This window comes from Emys orbicularis, chromosome 16, assembly GCF_028017835.1.
Source record: "Emys orbicularis isolate rEmyOrb1 chromosome 16, rEmyOrb1.hap1, whole genome shotgun sequence".
Lineage (NCBI taxonomy): Eukaryota > Metazoa > Chordata > Testudines > Emydidae > Emys > Emys orbicularis.
In genome coordinates this window covers 15371485-15388842 of record NC_088698.1, presented here as the reverse complement: position 1 = coordinate 15388842, position 17358 = coordinate 15371485, and the positions used below count along the sequence as shown (strand labels likewise).

Below are 17358 nucleotides of genomic sequence, written 5' to 3'. Positions count from 1 at the left end.
CATTTACAGGTTATATTCCCTATAATTCTTTTACAGACCGTCTAGATCTCACTAGGAGAGAAAAAAATAATCTTCACAAATGCCTTTTTAATTACTGAAAATCGGAGCGTGGGTAGCAATATTTAGATTGCCATAAACTAGTGAGAGGATTGCGGGGTTGAATTCGGAGGTGTGGGTGGTAGGGGAAGGGGGTGGGGGAAGCCTGCGTCCTTTAATGGGAATTACAAAGCCCTCTGTCCCTCTCTCCCAGCTCCGCTGCTGCAACATTTATTGCAAAAGCAGGAAATTGCTTATTACTAAACTAGCTGGCAAGAGGGCAGGAGCTGATGTGTTATTGGCGCAGCACTTGCTTGGCTGTTGCCTTTCTCTCTCTCCTTCTCTTTCTTTTTGTTCTTCCCCCTCTCCCTCTTCCCCCCTCTCCTCCTTTTCTTTTCTTTCTTTCTCCCCCCCTCTTTTTTTTTTCATTTTGGCTTCTATTCAAATGTGGGTCAGGGGTGAGCAGCTCCCAACGTCACAAGCTTGCAAGATGGCGCTGGGAGGAAGGCTGTGAGATGAGGAACAGGCTGGTATAGCCCGAGAGCCGAAGGGGAAGGGGGAGCAAAGCTGCTGCTACCGATGCAATAATAATAAAAAAAGGTAACGAGACCAAGTGGCCGTGGAGGGTCCGGGGCTCGCGGGTCTCCCCGTTCGGGGGCCGGTCGCGGCAGCCTCCAGCCCAGCTGCTGCTGCTCGGGGCTCTCCGCCCAGCCCTGCTGCCCCCTGCTCTTTATGTGCCCACTGCATGGGTGCAAGGGGGGCGCACGCTCAGGGCGTGGGGGGTGTCCCCTGCCTTGCAGTGCCCGTGCCTGGCAGCCGCTGCTCTCTCCCCCCATGTGCTGCCCCCGCTGCATGGGAAGGGGGCGGGGAAGGGGGTGCATTTGGATGGATCTCGGGATGGTAAATCGTTGCTATTTGGTCGCAGCGGCTGGAAAGTTTTTGCCCCCCCCCCCCCGGTGCGCTGCCCCTTTTGCTCGATGCCTGGCGCTCGGGGGGAGGGGGCACTGGGAAGCTTGCGGCAGCTGCTGCCTGGAGGAGCCCAGGGGGACCAGCAGCCCCCGGAGTCGCTAGCTGCCCTCACCCCCTCCCCGCCCCCTGCTTGGAGATAGCGATTGAGCCATTCTTGGGCAGGGAGGGAGCCGTGCATTGGGGTGGGGGGCGTGTTTTGCATTTGTCTGTATTGTGCTGGGGGGTCCCGTGAATACCCCCCCCTCCCCACGGTCCACCTATTTCCACCCCCCACCTCCCCGGGGGAGCGCTAAGGAGGGAGATCGAGACACGGGTGGCAATCGCCGGCTTCGGTTCTTCTTCCCTGCTGCTCTCTGGAGCCCAGAGGCCAGGGTTCCTATCCCTGACGCTGACCCCTTCCCCCAAACAGGCACCCCTACCGCTCAGTGGGATCGCATTGAACTTTTGCCCCATCTCCTCCTCCCCACCGCCCTTAGATCAAGGAGGGACGGAGGAGCCGCCGCCGCTGCGGTGTGTGTGTGTGTGTGTGTAGGGGGGTGTCTCTGGCTTTTGTTACCGACTGCACCGTCTCCAATGCAATGGACGGAGCAGAGGATCCTACGCAGCCCCACTGTTTGGGGCTCGCTAGGACCCGGCTTCCCGGTGCATGCCCTCCCCCATCCATTTAGTCCCCGAGCTACCTGGGGGAAAGATTTAAAGCCTGGCCAAGCTGCTGTTAAATCAGACCGGAGCGTAACATTGTATATTCCACGGAGTGGGGCTTCTGCCCCCCTTCAGCTGTATATCCCCCCCCCGTTACAAAGCAAGACCCGGTGGGATCCCCATGGCTAAGCCGTGAACTCTTCTTTTTCTCAATGGGGGCTCCGAGGCTTACGTGGGTTCCCTCTTCCCAGATCAATAAGAATTGTAAAAAGTGTGAGTCAATCTTTTACCCCCGCCGAATTCTGAATGAAAATCTCTCGCGCCTGGGAAATGACCACGCTCGGCAGCTGCTGCGGGGCGATCTCTCGTAAGTCGCCCATTATGTTCGCTGCAGTTCGGGGCGTGTTGCAAACACCCAGTCTGAGTTGATAGTGACCATGCTACAGGGGAGAAGTCAATAATTTACTTCTGTTTGAACTTGTCCCACGTAGAAGTGGGCATCTTAGTGAGGGGTGGAGGGTTTTCCAGCGTGTCTGTTTATCCCTTTATCAGTGCTGCCAGCTGGGCGCTCTTATTTGGTCATTTTACAGCAGTGCTGGATACCGTGCATCGAGTGTAGCTAATGCAAGCAGAGAGCCTTTTATTTAGGCGCAGCTTTGAGTCTTTTGTGTAAATTATAATATACTCTGGGATTTGATAACTTCTGCAAACTTTTTGCTAGGAAAACTTGCAATTTAGAAACACAATAACAGCTACTTCTTGTTACTGAGGGAGCTGTAACTTTGCATTCAATGTCTGTGAGTGTAAGGGTGTATAGCTCTACATAAAATTAATGAATTATATATGAAACCAAGTATGTACCAGAGGGCTACTCAAATCCCACTGGATACTACTTAAGTATGGAATATATTCATGCAAGAAGCCAAAAACCAATAAGAACATAATTTATTACAAAACTACTGTTTTATCTTTTGATTGAAGGAAGCTTAAAATACTGCAAAATGCTGTTTGAATTTGAATAATCTGGTTGAATGTATACACCGACTAAAGGAGAAAACAATATGCTACTCCTAACAATTGTTTTCACTGGAAAAACATCCTGAACTTTGAACAAATATTGAATTTTTATGTTTAATAAATGCACTGTACATATAAATAGCACAGTCAGAATTTTTTGTGACTTAAAGCTATTGCTTATGCTGCAGCAGTTCTGGAGAGAGAACCATAAATGGCTCCTTAGGATCATATCACAGTAGCTCTGCTTGGAGAAAATGACATATGAAAGGAAAATTGACTTATTTCCACAACTGCAAGTGGCCTCTTTTTTGTGCCTTTTCATTAGCAATCTAATCCTAAAAGCATTAGGAGCAATTATTTGTGGTGGTGCCTGACATTCTAGGTCTAATTATTTAAATCAGTTTAACTCTTGATGGTTGACCCATTAGGTCAAATCTGGCTGCCCTTTGTTGTTATATTTATTAAAAAGAAAGAAAGAAAAGAAACAACTCCCATCCCCCCTCAAACTTGCCACCTGCCACTGGCATATCATTTTAGTTATAGGGGAGGTCAGCATTAAGAATAAACTGCTGCTTACATTTGTTACTTTCTAGTCAAACGTGGGGAAAAGACACCAATCACAAATGCCTTGTTCTCTGGGGTCTAAAATATATTGCTTGATCTACGTGTGGTTGGGTGCAAAAGGGAGTAAGTGGCGAGTGTGAACCTGTAGCACGCGTTCTTAGTTTATCCTCTCTATTCTGAGTGAAATGAAGAAAAAATACAAAAGCATCTCTCCCCACATTTTTAAAAACAACTCTTGCCAAAGATCTGGGAGAGATTTACATCTTTAATGCAATAACTCATGTTAGTATCCACATACATTGCTGTGCAAAATGACTTATAGACATGTAGATAGTAATAAATATCGTAAGATGCTTGAAGCACTTGTTATCACGTGGTGTGTTGTAGTGGCAGTACTGAATTGGCAGAGGCCAATGTGTGAAAGGATAAAGGGGGTGAGCAGGCATCAGTCCTGGAGGTTGCATGGCTCAATTTACTTTGATTAGTATCATGGTCCCCCCCTCCCCTTTTTTTTTTAATTGCTAGTCCGTTTTGGTGTGGAATGGATTGAAAAGCCCCCCAAATAGCCACTGCAATCCAAAAATACTGATCAGATTTGAATATCCAAATTTTGACTAGAGGATGTTGCTGTAAGTTCTTAGATTCCAGCATTTTTAAAGCTTGTAGTGCTAAACCTAAATTGCATATTACTAAGGCTTGGTCTACACTTGCCCCCCAAGTCGAAGTAAGGTACGCAAATTCAGCTACGTGAATAACGTAGCTGAATTCGACATACCTTACTTCGAACTTACCGCGGTTCAGACGCGGTCCACACGCGGCAGGCAGGCTCCCCCGTCGACTCCGCGGTACTCCTCTCGTTGAGCTGGAGTACCACAGTCGACGGCGAGCACTTCCTGGTTCGATTTATCGCATCCAGACCAGACGTGATAAATCGAACTCGGAACTTCGATCCCCAGCCGCCGAACTAGCGCGGCAGTGTAGACTAGCCCTAATTCTTATGACCTTGTAGAAAATGGAATGTATAGCTCTGTTTTGATTCCCACCCACACTCCTGGCTAATAGGTATAGAGAAATATGATTAAAAAAAACCATGGAAAAATCATGGAGCAGGTCCTCAAGGAATCAATTCTGAAGCACTTAGAGGAGAGGAAAGTGATCAGGAAAAGTCAGTATAGATTCACCAAGGGCAAGTCATGCCTGACTAACCTGATTGCCTTCTATGACGAGATAACTGGCTCTCTGGATGAGGGGGAAGCCGTGGATGTGTTATTCCTTGACTTTAGCAAAGTTTTTGGTACAGTCTCCCACAGTATTCTTGCCAGCAAGTTAAAGAAGTATGGGCTGGATGAATGGACTATAAGGTGGATAGAAAGCTGGCTAGATTGTCGGGCTCAACGGGTAGTGATCAATGGCTCCATGTCTAGTTGGCAGCTGGTATCAAGCGGAGTGCCTCAAAGATCGGTCCTGGGGCTGGTTTTGTTCAATATCTTCATTAATGATCTGGAGGATGGCGTGGACTGCACCCTCAGCAAGTTTGCAGATGACACTAACCTGGGAGGAATGGTAGATACGCTGGAGGGTAGGGATAGGATACAGAGGGACCTAGACAAATTAGAGGATTGGGCCAAAAGAAATCTGATGAGATTCAACAAGGACAAGTGCAGAGTCCTGCACTTAGGACGGAAGAATCCCATGCACTGCTACAGACTAGGGACAGAGTGGCTAGGCAGCAGTTCTGCAGAAAAGGACCTAGGGGTTACAATGGACGAGAAGCTGGATGAGAGTCAACAGTGTGCCCTTGTTGCCAAGAAAGCTAACGGCATTTTGGGCTGTATAAGTAGGGGCATTGCCAGCAAATCGAGGGACGTGATAGTTCCCCTCTATTCGACATTGGTGAGGCCTCATCTGGAGTACTGTGTCCAGTTTTGGGCCCCACATTACAAGAAGGATGTGGAAAAATTGGAAAGAGTCCAGTGGAGGGCAACAAAAATGATTAGTATCAGAGGGGTAGCCGTGTTAGTCTGAATCTGTAAAAAGCAACAGAGGGTCCTGTGGCACCTTTAAGACTAACAGAAGTATTGGGAGCATAAGCTTTCGTGGGTAAGAACCTCACTTCTTCAGATGCAAGTAATGGAAATCTCCAGAGGCAGGTATAAATCCAATAATAATTTTATAATTTATAATTATAAAATTTATATAATTATAAAATTATAATTTTATAATTATAATTTAGTATAATTTTATACCTGCCTCTGGAGATTTCCATTACTTGCATCTGAAGAAGTGAGGTTCTTACCCACGAAAGCTTATGCTCCCAATACTTCTGTTAGTCTTAAAGGTGCCACAAGACCCTAAAAATGATTAGGGGGCTGGAGCACATGACTTATGAGGAGAGGCTGAGGGAACTGGGATTGTTTAGTCTGCAGGAGAGAAGAATGAGGGGGGCTTTGATAGCTGCTTTCAACTACCTGAAAGGGGGTTCCAAAAAGGATGGATCTAGACTGTTCTCAGTGGTATCAGATGACAGAACAAGGAGTAATGGTCTCAAGTTGCAATGGGGGAGGTTTAGGTTGGATATTAGGAAAAACTTATTCACTAGGAGGGTGGTGAAGCACTAGAATGGGTTACCTAGGGAGGTGTTGGAATGTCCTTCCTTAGAGGTTTTTAAGGTCAGGCTTGACAAAGCCCTGGCTGGGATGATTTAGTTAGGGATTGGTCCTGCTTTGAGCAGGGGGTTGGACTAGATGATCTCCCGAGGTCCCTTCCAACCCTGATATTCTATAATTCTATGATAATGCTTTTTAGTGGATGCACAGTTGCTTTAGAATCAGAATTCCTATTTGCATTGATTATGGTGTTTTGCACTGCCATCGAGTTTGATGGATAGCAGGTCTTGGTACTGCTAGAAAGATGGTTTTCAGTTTCCCCACCATAGGACACTAAACTTTTGGTCCAATAGTGAAATCGGACTTTATTGTCACTTAATGATTCATTGTACCCCAAAGCTGCTGCTGCATCTTGTGATTTAATGGCAGTCAACAATACTTGCCACAAAGTGATTCACTGGGTTTCAACACAGCAGCAGATACAGTCTCGGAGTGGGAGAAAATGGAATTGCATTTGCGATGCAGCCATTACATAGGCTGTTCTGTGACAGGCAAAGCTCAGTGAGAAGGGGGACCATTTCAGCATCAATGGACATGCCTACCCTGCTGGGCTTGGAGAAAAATTAACAGGGCTCAGCTGTGGAATTGCTTACAACACTAGAGTCCTGGCCCAACCACAAGCAGAAGACTATTTTAAAAAAAAAATACTTAAAAAGCCTTCCCTGTTGGGTTGGCTGTGATTGAAAATGACTGACTGTATGTATCACTGAGGCTGCTTAAGTGAGTTTACAATACACTCTCCATGGCAGGGATAGTGCATTGCAATAGAGATTTCTGTCTCCTGCACTGCAGCTTCGGTGCTAAAGCAACTACTTTAAGCTGCCGCAATGGTACATGTAATTATTTTTTCTTCTGCCTGGAGTAGTTCAAAATCTGCCTCAAAATATTCTTTCAAGTTGCATTTTCCTGTTAAATTGGCCCATCAAACTTCCACCAGAATGCCAATTTGAAGACCAGAATATTTTCCCTGAAGAGTGTGTGCATTAGAAGCTAGCTGTCAAAATTTGTAAGAGTTAGTCACTTTTTATTTGCAATTTTGTGGAAGGAAAATTCACCCTCCATTGCTGGTTGTTGGCAAAACAAGAAAAAAATAATGAGGTCATCATGAATGTGAAACTGATATAAAACTGATTGTTACAATAGCTGTAGGAGAGAGACTACAACACTGCAATAATTGTACCTGCTTTAAGTGACAGGTGGGAGAAAACTTCGCTCCTTGTCATCGGTGTTTGGATGAAGGCCCAGTGTTGGCCACAAACTGCAATCCAGGATTAATCCCCAGTGTTTTCTTTCTATATATCAGATTTCCTATTTTGTTAATGAGCACAGCCTACTATGCACTTGAAGTCAGCTGTTCTGGAGTGCAAGCAACAGGGTTTTGCATTATTGAAATGACAACCCTCGTGCCTTCCTAGAGCCTGTATTGTTTAAGGATGAAGGGGTGGAGAGTGATCCTGGTAATTGCTGATCCCAAACAAGGGCTTTACTTGCAGATCTGAGTTATTGAAAAAGTTTGGAAAGCAGTGGGGAATCTGACTTACCTAAGCCTACATCTCTTATATTTCAGGTTGCCTGATGTGCATGTTGCAGGACTTGAAGGGACAAGGCTGCACTTACATAGTAACTAAAATTGTAACCTGAGAGCCGAAGGCCCTGTCTCTGCTAGTGAACAGACCTGTTGTAGAAAATGGTAGTCAGAAATGGGGCCGCTTCAGCCAATGCTGAAAGGGTTTCTATTGTTAGCATAGATGGAACAAACTGTTCATCTCCATCACACTTTCTGTTACAGAGTTGATGTTCTACCAGGCTCAACAGTCAGCATGATGGAGATACTGATGCATTCTGTCTCCCTACTCTGGCAATTCAGCTGGCGTTGAAAACTGTTTACAGAAAAGCAGGAAGTCCACTTCTGAAAACCATTGTCATCAGTGGATCATTTTCCTAATACCACTGGACCCAAAACTGGGATGCATCATTATTCGCTTTTTCCTTCCTTTGCAGAAAGCTTTGAGAGGTATTGATAGTGCTGTCCAAGAGCTAGGTATGATTCGACCCATTAGCTAAAGCAGGTGTCGTCTGGCAGGACTAGGGTTTAAAAACTTTCCACTGTTGCCCTAGCTCATCCTCTGGCTGAGAGAGGTAGAAAGCATTGCACTTTAGCAGGCTGGCCTGAGGCATTATCTGTCCTTCAGTCTCTTGGGTAAAGGGAGAAGGGGTAACTTTCAATAGTACATGAACTTATCAAACCAAAGCAGCTCTTCTTATATTCCAAGGCCAGAAGGGACCATTGTGGTCATCTTGTCTGACCTTGTGTAGAACACAGGCCATAGAACTTCCCCAAAATAATACCTAGAGCAGATGTTTTAGAAAAACATCCAATCTTGATTTAAAAATTGTCCATGGTGGAGAATCCACCATGAACCTTGGTAAATTGTTCCAATGGTTAATTATCCTCCTTGGTTTAAAATAAAAGTGTCTTATTTGCAGTCTGAATTAGTCTAGCTTCAGCTTCCAGCATTGAATTGTGTTACACCTTCCTCTGCTAGATTGAAGAGCCCATTATTAAATATTTGTTCCCTATGTACATACAGTACTTATAGACTGTAGCCAAGTCACCTATTAACTCCCTCTTTGTTTAGCTAAGTAGACTCAAGAAGCTCAATCGGTCACTATAAGGCAGGTTTTCTAATACTTTAATCGTCCTCATAGCTCTTCCTGGAACCCTCTCCAATTTATCAACATCCTCCTTGAATTTTGGACACCAGAACTGGACACAGTATTCCACCAGTGGTTGCACCAGTGCCAAATACAGAGGAGAAAACCTCTCTGCTCCTACTCGAGGTTCTCCTATTTATGTATCCATGAATTTCATTAGCCCTTTTGGTCACAGCATTGCATTGGGAGCTCATGTTCAGCTGATTATCCACCATGTCCCTCCACATCTTATTCTGAGTGACTGCTTCCCTGGAGAGAGTTTCCCATCTTGTAAGTATGGCCTATGTTCTTTGTTACATACTTTCTTAGATACATACTTTTTACATGTAGCCATATTAAAATACATCGTTTGGTTGCACTCAGTTTACCAAGCGAACCAGATCGCTCTCAGTGACCTGTCCTCTTCATTATTTACCACTCCCCTCATTTTTATAATATCTTCAAACTTTATCAGTGATGATTTTATTTTCTTCCAGGTCACTCATAAAAATGTTATACAGATGAGGGCCAAGTACTGCTCACTGGAGAAACCTCCAGAAACACCTCCTCAATGGCGATTCCCTGTCTAGTTATTTTAAGATCAATCAGTTAGCCAGTTTTTAATCTATTTAACATGTGCCATGTTAATTTGATATCTTTCTAGTTTTTTAATCAAAATGTTGTGCTATACCAAATGTCTTACAGAAGTCTAAGTAGATTACATCAACACTATTACCTTTATCAACCAAACTTGTAATCTCATAAAAAAAAAAAAATCAAGTTAATTTGATGGGCTCTGTTTTCCACAAACCCATGTGGCATTAACAATATTATCACCCCTTTAATTCTTAATTAATCTAGTCCCATATCAGTGTCTCCACTATCTTGCCCAGGATCAATATCCGACTGAAAGACCTATAATTACTCACATCATGCAGCTTACCCTTCTTAAATATTGTCACATTAGCTTTCCTCCAGTCTTTTGAAATTCCCCAGTATTCCACAACTTACTGAAAATCAAACATTAACCGTCCAGCAAGCTCCTCAGCCAGCTCTTTTAAAATTCTTAGATGCAAATTATCTGAATCTGCTGATTTAAAGAGGTCTAACTTTAATAGCTGCTGTTTGCAGCATTGCAGCTGTGTGGATCCCAGGATGTGAGAGAGACATGGTGGGGGAGGTAATATATTTTATTGGACCAATTTCTGTTGGTGAAAGAGAGGGTTCTGTCCCCTTAGTGGCTGCTGTTTAATGTCCTCCTGAGATACTAGTGCAATGGAAAGAGTGTCGTCCGATGATATGACTACATTATCTGGGTTTTTTTTGTTTTTGTTTTCCCCCTGAATGCAGAACAGAAATACTTATTGAACACTTCTGCCTTTTCTGCATTATTATTGATAATTCTATCATTTCCACAAGTGGACAATACCATTGTTTGGATTCTTTTTGTTTCTAACATACTTTAAAAAACTCCTTATTGTCCTTAACTCTGTTGGCCATAGACGTCTCCTTGTTTCCCTTTGCTTTTACGACTCTGGATTTTAAAAGTGATGCATGATATGGTGGCCATTGGAAATGCTGCATCACAGAAGTTAATTTACTGTGCTGCTTGACGTTTTGCAAGCCCATCTCACCCCTAGGTTGCCTTCACCTGCTTAGGTATGCAGAAAATTCTCACTCATGAAATGTACGTTTGTAGCTTCTTAAAAGCAGCATTCATTGTGCATGGATCCAGTCTTCATTATGCCACAAGAAGATGCTGTCATACAGGACTAAAATCATCATGCTTATTCTAGTCTTTCCATGTGCTGTCAATATGCCACTGGCCTGTCTCTTGAGTTTTGTGTGACCCTGTGAAATCTTTCCTTTTGTACAATAAAGAGTTCAAAGCCGTGTTTGTGGGGAATTATTTGAATTAAACTCTTTGAGTCTCTTGAAAAAAACCTGTTGTCCATTTTCAGAGGAGATCGAAAGCTCTTGATACTCTTTGATATTGCTGACCCGACACAACCTCGTTTTCAAAGAAAAATCTGTAAGTGCTTTGGGGCAGGGCCCATGCCTCCCAATGTCTGTATGACGCAGAGAATGTAGCCATTCACTTTCCCCCCCATACGCATTTTCAGAGCTCTGCTCGTATATTTCAATCCTGACCTGTGGGTGATGTCCTGAAAAGGTTTCCTTTTGTCGGAGACTGCCAGTTGTGTTGTAGCTTTGTGAGGTTCATAGACTGATGTCTGCTAGGACTAGTTTGAAAGTAATTTCACTTGTGACCTGAAATCCAGTTATACCCAAGTTTCCCAAAGCTGAAGATTCTCCTTAAAACTGCTGAGTTGGTTTAATAAATGGTCTGACATTGTTCATTTAAAAAGGGGGGGTGGGGAACCTTGTTCTGCCCTGAGTTGGTGCATATGAATGCACCACTGGCTTGTATGTCAACTTCTTTGGATGGTCTTGATTGGGACTTGGGAGATCTGGATTTGGTTTGTGGCCCTGCCACAGACTCCGTGTGTGACCGAGGGCAAGTCACTTAATTTCTCTCTGCCTCAGTTCCCCATCTGTAAAATGGGGATGATGTCCTTTGTCTATTTAGCTCTCAGCCCTCTGGAGGAGGGACTGTCTCTTACTATATCTTGTCACATTGGGACCCTGACCTGAGTTGGGGGCCTTTAGGAGCCACCATAATACAAATAATAATCTTTAAAAAAACCTCTAAACTATTGATGCATCCTAAAGGGCTAAGTCAATTATGTTATGCAAAACATGCTGTGGGTGAAGCACTTGATATACAGGCCTCTTGCAAGTTGTGCTTGTTAGGCTCTGTTGTATGGTTATTAAATCAGTGTTGCAAAATATCGTAAACATTTACCATCCTGAGTATCAAATCTACTTGCTTAACCTTACCACAATGATGAAAATATGAATGAGATTTTGTTCCCCTGTGGCGAATAGCTCTTTGGAAAGACTCTCTTGCACCACCTACTTCTTCCTGGAAATGTCCCCGAATAATTTGAAAGCAGTCATCTGTCCCCCTTTAACCTCTGCTAGGAGTGGTTTCTTCTCTTGTTTTTGTTTTTCCCCTCTTGGGTTACGTGGTCCAGTGCCAGCGTACTGCGTGACTCAACAGCCTTAGAGATTCTTGGAAAAGCACTTCCGTTTGCTCTAGGTCAAAATTGTATTGGCAGCAAAACTGACTCTACTGTTTACAAGTTGGCAGCATTCTTAAGCGAACTCCAAGAAGAGCAGTTTAATGCGTGTTGCGCTCTGCATCCATCCAAGTTGCGGAGGTGTTTGAAAATCCTGGCCTGTTGTAATGGGTGGGACTCATTGAAAAGGAAAGAGCATGGTCTAATGCAGAATTTCCCAAACTGTGGTCTGTGGACTACTTGATAGTGGGTTGTAGATAGCTGGCTGGTCACTTGGTGCTGGCACTTGTAATTTCCAGTTATTAAATGTCAGCAGTTGCTGTAGTGCTGTTACTCAGTTACCAGTTAGAGGCAAGGTGGTCTGTGCTTGGAAGGCTACAAGGAGATCTCATTGTTAACTTGCAGTACACAGTATGGAAAGAGTCTGAGAATCCCTGGTTTAGTGGCTAAAACAAAGGCATGGGTGTAATGATTCCTTTGCCACTGACTGGCTGTGTAATTTTGGGAAAGTCACTTACCCCTCTGTTTCTCCATCTGTATAATGGGCATGATATTTGAAAGATGGGCTAGATGACCTCCTTGGCTTTCCTTCATGTTTTATGAAAGGAAAGTAGTAATAGCTGCTGCCATTGTCTAAGTTCTTCTGGTGAAAACTGCCTGATTATTTCAGGCTTAACACTTCTGGTTCAGTTGCCCATATCTACATGGAGAGCTGGTTATTAAGGAAAAAAGTTCGAACTTGCAGTACTACTGCAGTGGGAAGCAGTTTGTTAAATGGAAAGCTGTTTCAGGGGTGTGACCAGCTACTGTAGGCTGTGGGAAAAGGAATATATACAGTAGCTTTACATTAAAACAGTGGTGGTTACAGGTTGGAAGTGGCAGACTGGATGGAAATGCTATAAGGATAAGTAAAGATCTGAAAGTGCTTTATAAACAGTTAAGCCTCATAACTGTCGGCTTGATGGTGCTAACCCCTCTGTGCCTGCATTTCCAGATCTGAAATATGGCGATTGTGTGATTTTTCTCAAGGTCACAGAGTGCGCCAATGGCCGAGCCAAGAATAGAACCCAGGGCCTTAACCACACAACCATATTTCCTCCCCACGTAGAGCAAACTAAACTGAAACACTTAACCAATCTTTTCTGACTCCTTTCCCCTCCCGGAATCTGAGGGATTCAGATGAGTGGGATCTGTATCTGAACCATGCGAGTAGGGTTTTGTGAAACATAACCTCATCCAACAGAGTCCTGAGAAACCAAATCCACCCAGGATATCCCCCCTCTAATGGCAGGGAAACTAGCTGCATCCGTGGCAGAGCCCGACTTTACTGATGGCAGTGTACTAAATCTGCCCAGCACATCCAGTAGTATGTGTCAGAGGCTTGGGGGTTCTCCCCCACTCTTAGTGAACTGGTTAGACAAGAGAGAAGGGACAGGAGTCCAGATAAGTCCAAGCAGGTTTACTGATGTGTAGTTGTTCTGATATTCAAAATATTTGCTGACTCGCCTTTGTCTCCTCACTGATAGTACATAGACCCACGCTGTGTCTGTCTGTCTGAAACTGCTTGATCTGCACCCTCTCTCTCTCCTCTCCCTGCCCTCCTCCAGAACCTCTTGAAGCAATAGCAATGCACATGCCTGTTTGAGGTTGAGAGAAAAGCTGCATTATTTCAATAGGTTTGGCCAGTCAAAGTGGTGAGTAAGAGGGTATCTTTCAGCCCCAGGGCTGTAGATTGATTGGCTGAGGTCACGTTTTTTGTAAGTGAGAAGGTAGCAGCTGTCCTTTGTGGCATGCAGCAATTCAAGGGAAGTTTCAGAAAGTGCCCCCCCCTCCCACCCCATAAGAACTGCTACACGACGTGCCATGTTATTGCCCCACCCCCACACTGATCTGTGCCTCACGAGGTGGGGGAGGAGTGATTTGTGTTGGCCAGGAGAGAGAACCCCGTCTCTGCTAAATTTAATCTAAATGATTGGAAACTAATTGGGCATGTTTGTGCTAGAAAAACTTTCAGTTCCCACTCTTCTTAAATCTTCCAGCAGGAGGGAATGCCAAGGCCTGAAGGGTATCCTGGCATTGCACTGACTTCACTGCTGTGCCATATAGATATTAAACAAGTGGTAATATGAACACACAACTTTTGCAGTAAAATAAAGACATCGGTTAATTAGTGCAAACTAGTTGTTGGTCAGAGCTAAATGTTCAGTGGAAAAAGCCCCTATGAGCATATGATGGAGTGTAGAGTTGCTCTTAGTGCCACAAATGGATGTAGAGCACTTCGCAGCTGATAGAATGTACTCAAAAACCAGGCCACCTTCCTGGCTTAAGGCACTTGCAATCCAAACGCTCAGATAGGTGCAAGATAGAACGTTTGGGCACTTCTCTGGAAGTCCGTGTGACTCTGCTGGCGTAAGGGCTTGCACAATCAGGTCCAAGGAGTGGAGACATTGTAGCCGTTGAGCGACAGAGAACTGCTGGTGGATATTTGTGTGTGTGTGACTTATGCAGAGGGCTCTTGGCAAAGGCCTGGTTCTCTCACTGGTTCCTTGGAAGGCCTTGAGCGAGACCATTTATTTTCTGTGATGATTACTCCAGTTGTAAAATGGATAATTACAATTGGAAAAAGCACTACAGAGACATATGTGAATGCTCTGTAGGTCACCAAGGCAAAAGTCAGGTCAACTTTTCCTACTTTGGAACTGACACTCGGTGTGGTCCAGTCTTTTGGACCAGGGGCTGAAGATACTATTTCAAAATGGTCCCTGGGTCACAGTTGATAGTTTGGGACAGATTCTCGGTCCTATTCTGCTCCCTGTGCTCCGTAAAGGGGATGGAAACCACCTGCAAGCCTCCTGCTGGAGATTCTCTCAAAATGTGAAGGAGCCTCCAACAGGTGTGGAGCTGCCATAGTCCCTAGTGCAGGAAGTGAGGAGGGGCATGTGCCTGGAGCACATTGGGGCTGGGGCCGAGCATTGGAGAGCCTTCACTGGGTGTGGGTTCTCAGCTTCTCTTACTTCAGTCCCCACTCCTCCCACCCTGCTGCTTTCCGGGCTGTCCTTTATCGGGGAGGGGAACACCCTTGCTAGGTGTGCCCCTATGCTCAGACAGAGGCAGCTAAGCTCAGACCTGCTCACCTCCTTTCTCCCAGAGCCTAGCCAGGAAGCAGATAGTAGAGCCGGAGCCACTCTTCTCCCTCCCCTGTGCCGCAGCGGGGGAGCTGCAACAGGAAAGGGGCAGCTGCCCATGCAGGGTATTCCATTTTGACATTACAGCTGCTCATGAGGCTGCAGAGGAAGGGGTGGGGGCAGTTGGAGAAGCGGCACCCTCTACCTCCTCTTTCTAGCAGTGGGACTGGCTCAAACACTTCAGTTTACAACTTGCAGGGGATAGTTTAGGGAAGGCATGTTTGAGTCCTAACCCTATGCACATTTTCTTCTTTGACCAGTTGGCCTCAGGCCACAGTTTAGAGGTTTGAGATAAGACATGACTCTTCCACCTGGACACGTATTTCAGGGTTTTGTCCTAGAGCCCATTATCACCATGTCAGAGTGCCTTCCATGTAAAATAGATTGGCAAGAGTGATTCCCAATGAGTCTCTGGCTCGTCTTGTCTGTCTGTATTTTTAAAAAGAAGAAAACCCCCCTAAAACCTCCTGAATAGGTTTGTTAGTCAATGAATTACCAAAAATCCTTTTCTCTGATGGGCCAGTGGATCCAGAGATTTTTTTTTTTCTTTGGACTTACTCTGAAAACTAGCTTATTTCAAGAACATGCAACACTTACTTGACATAATGTGAAAGAGAGACAAGGTAATATCTCTTCTGTTGATGAGCGAGAGAGAGAAGCTTGCGAACTTACAGAGCTTGCAAGCTTGTGTCTCTCACCAATGGAAGTTGGTCCAATAAAAGAGATCTCAACCATGTTGTCTCTTTAATATCCTGGGACCAACACAGCTACAACAAGATTGCATATAATAATGCGAAAGAAGCATTTGATGAGAACATAAAGCCTTCATTTGAAGGGCAGGGAAATGGACAACTTATTATCTTACTTGCAGTTCTCCTGCTAATCAATTACCTTGCTAAACTTTTTTTTAATGCAAACATTATCACTTTGGTGTATCAAATGAAAACCACCTTTTAAAAAAATGGTACTTTACTTGTTTAAGAATGGCTTTCTAATGGGACCTGATTCTGCAAGGCACTAGAGTCGTCAGAATTGGAGCTGTCCCTAATAGAAGAGCAACTCTTCACTCTGCAGTAATTAGTAAAATGGACTCTCTCTCATAGTAATTGTTTCTAATTCACTGGTATTTGAGTGAACAATCTCTCCCTCAAAAGCAGAATCTACAATGGACAACTGCACAAAAGTTTCAGACTTTATTTTAGAACTGTTTGGGAATGAACATCAGTTCTGTTTTGGGTGGTAGGCAGCTTGAGGATTTGAGCAAGTTGGTTCCTAGAAGTCTCTGTATTTTTTTCCCTTCTTTTGTTCTAGGAATTGACAGGATGAAGTCAGCCACCTTGTTGATCCAGTTCTATCAATATATATGCTGTCCAAGACTGAACCAGCACAATAGTGCTGTTTCACATGCACTGTTTTGAAATGGTTTTTTTTTTTTTTTTTTTTTTTTTTTCTCTATCTCAGGGGTCGGCAACCTTTCAGAAGTGGTGTGCCGAGTTTTCATTTATTCACTCTAATTTAAGGTTTCGCGTGCCAGTAATACATTTTAACGTTTTTAGAAGGTCTCTTTCCATAGGTCTATAATATATAACTAAACTATTGTTGTATGAAAAGTAAATAAGTTTTTTAAAACGTTTAAGAAGCTTCATTTAAAATTAAATTAAAATGCAGAGCCCCCCCGGACCGGTGGCCAGGACCCAGGCAGTGTGAGTGCCACTGAAAATCAGCTCGCGTGCCGCCTTCGGCACACGTGCCATAGGTTGCCTACCCCTGTTCTATCCCATTCATAAAAAGCTTAGCTTAGCTTTGTAGTGGATGGATATGGGATTTAAGTTCTGATGCTTGAGTGACTGAGGTGGGTTGGGAGGAGAATTTTAATGGTGAAATAATTTGCAGTCCACTGAACCCAGTTCTCCTATGTCAGTCACCTTAATTGACTTGTCTCTCCTATTAAACAATTTGGTGCATGACTTAACTTTTTTACCATGCCAGTTCTTAAATTCCAGTTGACCATCAGATGTCCATGCTGACTTTCCCCCCCCTTAGTCCATATCTTTTAAAGTCAAGTTTTTGCCTTTCTTCTAAAGCATGTTCCTGTGTTTCCAATTCTGCCTTAGTGTCTGCCCTACTTTCTCCTATGTACCTTCCCGTTCTTAGCACTATGCTCATTCCTGTCTGCTGTCGTCCCCTTTTGTCTCCTCCATTCAAATTTGCATTGGGTCTTATGCTGCACTTTATATGGAGCAGCCAGCCGTCTAATAGGTACTGAACCACTCCATGAAGCGTTGCATCTGTAAGGCACCCACAGTGCGTTGTGTGCCGCACCTGCTTGCGCTTATAGGCTGTTTGTTTTTGAACTACTCTGTGTACACTGGGCTGTAATAATACCTGACCACCGTTCAGATGGAGTTTGTCAGGGGTGTCCGTTTGCTGCTGCTTCTGCTT

The 17358-nt window shown here is 44.4% G+C and overlaps 1 protein-coding gene across 6 annotated transcripts in view; it reads left to right on the top strand.

Moving 5' to 3' along the window:
* Window positions 1-301: 301 nt before the first annotated feature.
* HIC2 (HIC ZBTB transcriptional repressor 2) overlaps window positions 302-17358 on the top strand; it is a 101450-nt gene continuing 84393 nt past the window's right edge. For 2 of the 6 annotated variants that reach the window (XR_010562204.1, XM_065417804.1), the window contains exons 1-3: window positions 302-636; window positions 7684-7908; window positions 8604-8879. The gene's annotated coding sequence lies outside the window, so the exon portion shown is untranslated. Of the gene's footprint in view, window positions 637-7683; window positions 7909-7985; window positions 8880-9085; window positions 9455-10090; window positions 10483-17358 lie in introns of those variants that run through there. The other 4 variants (XR_010562206.1, XR_010562205.1, XM_065417806.1 and 1 more) reach the window with 4 other exon arrangements.